Below are 6,855 nucleotides of genomic sequence, written 5' to 3'. Positions count from 1 at the left end.
AAAAAAAAAAAAAAAAAAAAAAAAAAAAAATTGCTTTAGAGCAGGAGAGAAAGGCAGTAAAACACACTTGGAGGAGGGCCAAGTGGGCAACTTGAGAGACTAAGTGCACAGTTTGACCTTTGACTTGGGGTTTTATACCTTGGCATACTTCTGGGATCTTGCATTCTTTCTCCCCTGATTCTTGGGGTGGGCTGTCCGCATGTGCAGGGGCACTGCCTGTACCCCCAGCCACCTGAGATCTGACCCACTTCTAGGGATTCTGCTAGTCTTCTTCCAGAGCTGAATTCCTGTTTCTGAGACATTGACCACACACTAAAATCGTTTCCATGTTAATTGCCCTGAGGCCTGAACCGATAGTCTCACCCTCAAGTTGCACACTTACCTCTTTTCCACGGACCAGACACTCGTCACTGCTTCTATGCTATTGACTTGTGCCTGAACTCAAGATAAGATACGGCTTTTGGAGCCTGTGCCACCTGTGTTGGTGATTTTGTAGAATAGAGGGAAGTAGCACCTGGGAGGGGCTGCATGTGCAGTGTGTTTACTAAAGCTGTGCGCATGCTCGCTTGATGAGTCATTCACTTACCTCTTGAGCGTTCCTAGAGGAAGGTCATATGCCTATTAAACTCCGCCATTTTGCCTCTTAGTGCGCATGTGTGAGCCCACGTGGTCAACTCTAAGGGAGGTTACTGGGCAGCTGCTGACCACCGGTTTCAGTTGTTTCTATCTATTGCGAGACTGCCGTTCCCTGGCGCCAGCTGCGACCAATTGTTTTAGAGAGTTTGACAACCACCTGACCATCATCTGATGGTGGTCTGACATTCCTGGTTGGGGGTTGTTCTCCTGCACTACTCATGTCTGACTAGCTATCTACTGTAACACCCTTATAAGAACCAATAACAGGCTGGGCACGGTAGCTCATGCCTATAATCCCAGGACTTTAGGAGGTCTAGGTGGGCAGATCACATGAGGCCAGGAGTTCAAGACCAGCCTGGCCAACATGGCAAAACCCCACCTCTACTAAAAATACAAAAATTAGCCAGGTGTAGTGGCGCATGCCTGTCATCCCAGCTACTCGGGTGGCTGAGGCTTGAATGAGAATCGCTTGAACCTGGGAGGAGGAGGCTGCAGTGAGCTGAGATCATGCCACTGCACTCCAACCTGGGTGACATAGTGAGACCCTATCAAAAAAAAAAAAAAAAAAAAGCCAAAACGGAAAAAATACAGAGAGAAGAGGAGAAGGCCACGTGAAGACAGAGGCAGAGATTAAAGTGAAGCAGCCACAGAAACTCCTAGAGCCACCAGAAGCCGGAAGAGGCAAAGAGGAGTTCTTCTCAGATCCTCCAAGAGGGAGCCTGATCTTGCCAATACCTTGATTTCAGACTTCTGGCTCCAGAACTTCACGAGAATATATTTCTGTTGTTTTAGGCCACCAAGTTTGTCATTATTGGTTACAGCAGCCCTAGCAAACTAATACAGAAGGTAATAGCCTTTCACAGTTTCCAGGATGAGATTTCATAGCTGCTTTATGAATCTACCCTACAGGGGAGCCTGTCTTCCTATCTGGCCCATTCTACCCGGTGATCATGGGCACCTGGGGTTTCCTCCCACACCTACAGCTCCCTGGTGTCTTGACAGGGGATACTGCCTGTACCCCAGTCACCTGAGATCTGACCCACTTCTAGGGATTCTGCTAGTCTTCTTCCAGAACTGAATCCCTGTTTCTGAGACCTTGATCACTCACTAAAATCGTTTCCATGTTAATTGCCCTTAGGCTTCAACCGACAGCGTCTCACCCCCAAGTTGCACACTTATCTCTTTCCCATGGACCAGACACTCGTCATTGCTCTATGCTGTTGACTTGTGCCTGAACTCAAGATAAGATACGGCTTTTGGAGCATGTGCCACCTGTGTTGGTGATTTTGTAAAACAGAGGGAAGTGGAAGGTGCTGCACCTGTCCTGCATCTGCTGCATTTATTTGATGCTATCTGGGGGTCTTTTTTTCCCCTGCTGCTATAGATAACGTCTCTCTGAACCTTGGCTATTTAGGCAAACTTACACTAACTCTTATCCCCTATTTCATGACTTAATGCTTCATTTAGAAATTTTTTTAAAGTTTGGTTTATTATTGGGTTTCCCCTAGAGTTGTGTGTGGACTTTTCACCTTTCATCTATTAGGGTTTAAGATGTTTTCCTTCTAAATTTGAACAAGCTACTTTATACCTGACCCAAATGTCCTCAGTGCAGCATGACAGTTAACTTTAGGTTAACTTAACTGGGCTAAGGGATGCCCAGATAGCTGGAAAAACATTATTTCTGGATGTGTGTGTGAAGGGCTTTCTAGAAGAGATTAGAATTGGAATCAGTGGACTGGCTGCAGAAGACTCACCCTCCACAGAGTGGGTGGGCATCACCCAATCCATTGAAGGTCTGCATAGAACAAAATAGAGGAAGAGCTAACTTGCTCTCTCAACTTAAACTGGGATATTCATTTTCTCCTGCCCTTAGACATCGGCACTCCTGGTTCTCAGGCCTTCAGACTCAGACCTGGACTTACACCATCCTACTTCCCAGGCGTTTGGGTTTGAACTAGAACTACACCACTGGCTTTCCTGGGCCTCCAGCTTGCAGGAAGGGGACTTCCCAGCCTACACCAATACACTATGGTTCAGTATCTCTGGAGCACACTAACACACACAAGAAGGCCTCCGTGCCCAGAGAAGGTTCAAGGGCCCTGCCTCAAGGCACCAGCATCGCCACACCTGAGGTCGGGCCATGGCTTTGTGCTTCTCTCTGCTCCTGCTTCTATAGCCTGCTGCATGCCATATCTGGTAGTGCCAGTCAAACTCTGCCTTTCCACTGGCTCGCACCGGAATGCAACAATAACAGACTCATGAGGTTGCTGGCAACTTTACCAAAGACTTCAGAGTCACCAATATGGTTCTGTCCTCTTGGCCCACCTGTGCCTCCTGCCATCACCATATGATCGTCGTGTGGCCCCCAGCATGCAGGCAGAACACCATGCTAAATTCTAGCCCTGCAAATCCCCCTGGGAAACACTCCATCTAGCTGGTCCACCTTCCTCTGCACTCTGGAGCTCCAGGGAGTCATATTTTCTCATCTTATTCCATATTTATTAAAGAGATGGACTCTTTCAAACCGGTTAAACTCTAACCCATGAGCAAAATCACATTCACCATTAGAAGGAAGAAGCAAGTACAAATCAGGTGGCAGTCACCTGCAGAGCCGGGATGTCCTCGTGTAGGATGGGGGAATTGTGTGTGCGCGCGTGTGTGTGTGCGCGCATAGGGAGGATCTTCTAAGGAGTGGAGGTAAAAAGGAGTGCATATGAGCCTTGTCCCAACCCCAAAATAATCTCTTGAAAACACACAGCCCACACCAGCACATTGTAGTTATTCAAATGTCATCAAAATATGGTTTCACTCATATTTCAGTGAAAGCAAACCTTCACTGAGTTAGGTGAGTTGAATAGCTCATTGCTTGTGCTTCTATGGTGGCATTTATTTCATTCTAGTTTGTTTATGGCTTGGCTTTTAAATATTTATTTCACCCCTGGACTCTAAGTTCCTTTTATCTATGCTGGGTTGAATAGCATTTCCCCAAAATTTATGTCCTTCTGAACCGGTGCAGACTTAATCAAGGTAAGATGAGTGGGCCCTAAATGCAGTCGCCGGTGTCCTCATAAGGAGGGAGAGATTTGGAGACACAGAGAACACACAAACACAAAAAAACACACAAGGGGGAAGAACCACGTGAAGAGACATGGGAAAGAAGCCATGTGAAGACAGAGGCAGAGGCTGGAGCATGCAGCTGCAAGGAAAAGAGCACACAGGGCTGCCAGCAACCACCGTGAGCTGGAGAAGCAAGGAAGGATTCCTCCCGAGAGTCTTCAGTGGGGTATGGTCCCGCTCACACCTTGATTTTGGACTTCTAGCCTTCAGAACTGTGAGAAAATGTATTTCTGTTGTTTTAGGCCAGCCAGTTTGTGGTCATTTGTTATCTAGGCAGCTGTAGGGAATTAATACAGTATCTATTCTGGTATCACTCACAACGCAGAGCATAGTACTTTGCTTAATGTAGGCCCTGCACAGCATCTAGAGAAAAAAAAACCATAAGCTTTGTACAAGGACGTAGCAAATGGGCTAGGAGGATGGTGACGGTGGCTCCTATTTGCTGAGCCCTGTCTTGCGCCAATCCTTATGACTCAGCTCAGACAGGATGACTCCTGCTTCACAAGCAGGAAACTGAATCTAAATGATGGTCGCCTGCCCAGGGTACCAGGCAGTGGAGATCAGACTCCAGGCCTGGGTCTGGCTGACACCTAAATCTGCAATCCTTCTTTCAAAAGATGTTCACATCTCATGAGGCGTCTTGTTCCACCAACCTGAGGTTACTGAGATCACACTTCTGAGAAAATGAAGTGTCTGCAGGAAAAGGAAGAAACTGGCATTTGCCCAAGAGAGTGACATCCAGTGATTCTAGGACCCTCTTTAGGGAGAATGAAGTAACTATCAACCTTTTTAGAAAAACTCCTTGCCTCTGAAACCACCTCTGATCCCCTGGGTGCTGCTAATGGACTAACTTCTAGCTCACTCCTTTGTCAACTGGAAGAGACACATCTAAGAATTTTCAAAACGGAAGACTCTACAGGGTTTCTTTACAGACATTGAAAGCCAGTATCAACATGAATAATATTGTTATAACTTGTCCACATCTGATAATATCAAGAGACTGCCACTAGAAACAGCCAGAGCACTGGTCAAGGTGCAATAATGACAAGCCCCTACAAAGGAAATCAGTCACCAAAGGAGAGGGGAGGTGATGGTAGATGATTAGGAAATAAAAATTGTAAATTACAAGAATAGAAGAGTAGAAGTATCATAAAAGTGTTATTAATCAAAAGGATAGATTTCTGCTTTATCACTGAAATCTAACACTCACTGTGTATACACTTTTTATTGTAGAAAGTGACACAAGGCTAAATCATAATAATGTGAATCAATAACTAATTAGCATTTATAAATGCAGCTACTGGGAAACATATTTCAATTTCATAGCAAGGAAGCTGAAGAATCGATTAACAAAGCCAAAAGTGAAGCAAGCACATGTTTGGCCAGGCTAAACGTAGAAGTGAAATCTGAGTCAAAGTTGTGCTCCCAAGATGTACGAGTATAACCTGATGGCACTAGCTCAAGCCAAACCAATAATCAGTTCCAGAGGGAAAGGATAGGCGTGAGGTGCTCAGCTTCCCCACAGAGTCACTCGGGAAATAGATCATCCTCTCCGGATAGTTTTTTTCTAGGATGGCCTAATGAAGATGAATAGAGAAAAGGAAATAGGCAAAGAGGGGGAAACAAGTATACTAAACAAGAATTGGTGCACATGTGGTGCTTTGAAAGGTGCGAGGGTGCCTGGTCTGGTGTAGTTGTAAGTCAATTCAAGAAGACAGATGGCTTCAAATTTGACACTCTTTCCATCCTTCAGATTTGGCATGTGCTAGGAATAAGATTGAAATGAAGTCATTAAAATGGGCAAACAATTGAGTTTGCCATCATATGTGTTGGTTTCCTGACATGATTTTGTCACACCTCAACACACTTAGCTGTCACTGAGTGTTGACATGACCTGGTTCCGTCTCTATTAGATGCAGCAGCCTCCTTATTCCCCAAGGCCCACCACAGACACGAAATGGTCATTCGCGGCAAGAGCCAGGCACTGGGGGGAACAGGAAAAGAAAAAAGGGAAGAGTTCAAACACACACAAAAGGGTAAAAGGGATGAGTGAGAAGAAAAACAGAAGTAAAAAAGTAGCATGTGAAGAGGAAAGTAGGGTATTGCATCCTGCATTTTAGACCCTACAACTCAGCTTGGTAAGCCTTGAGCACGACTAGAAAAGAGAAAAAGCCTTTTCCATACCTCCTGGCACATCCACTTGCTACCACTGCCTCCTTCAAGGCATAGGCCAGTGTATACTCACTTTTCCTTAAGTCATAGATTCATTCCAGCAAAGCTCTAAAACATCTCTGACCTACTATGGTGCTAATGTACATAAAATTCACATTACAGGCAGGCTCCATTATTGGGGTTTTCTTCTTCTTCTTCTTCTTCTTTTTTTTTTTTTTTGAGATAGAATTTCATTCTGTTGCCCAGGCTGGAATGCAGTGGTGCAATCTTAGCTCACTGTAATTTCCACCTCCCGGGTTCAAGCAATTCTCCTGCCTCAGCCTGCCGAGTAGCTGGGATTACAGGTGCCCACCACTACACCCAGCTAATGTTTTGTATTTTCAGTAGAGACGGGGTTTCACCATGTTGGCCAGGCTGGTCTGAAACTCCTGACCTCCTGATTCACCTGCCTCGGCATCCCAAAGTGCTGGGATTATAGGCGTGAGCCACCGCGCCCGGCCTGGGGTCTTCAAAAGAGGCTGTCCCTTGGCTTTGCAGGTTCTCTACCATGTTAGTTCTCCAGTTTGGCTGGTGCCACCATGTCTTACCTCACTAGGTCCTGGGGTGTTTTTTATTTTTATTTTTTCTTTCCTAGACCTTGGAGTTTTAGCTCCTTTTTGAGAGACTGCACATTCAGTTACCTCTAAGTTAAAAATGGTAACGGATATTCTATATCCACTTTCAAAACTTTTTAAAACCCCTCTTCCTATCCAGTCTGATATCCTTTTCAGACTTTCTGTGACTCCCAAGATGGGTTCCAGAGCCTCCTCTGTGTGCCCACAGCCCACTGTGTATGTCCACACCCTAGGGCTGACCACACACACCCTTGCTAGGCTGGCTCCCAACCAGAATGGAAACTTCTCAAGGGTAAGGAGAGTGCCATAGCATCCG

The sequence above is a fragment of the Theropithecus gelada genome, chromosome 17, assembly GCF_003255815.1.
Source record: "Theropithecus gelada isolate Dixy chromosome 17, Tgel_1.0, whole genome shotgun sequence".
In the NCBI taxonomy this organism is placed as follows: domain Eukaryota; kingdom Metazoa; phylum Chordata; class Mammalia; order Primates; family Cercopithecidae; genus Theropithecus; species Theropithecus gelada.
Note: the sequence above shows the minus strand (reverse complement) of the source record.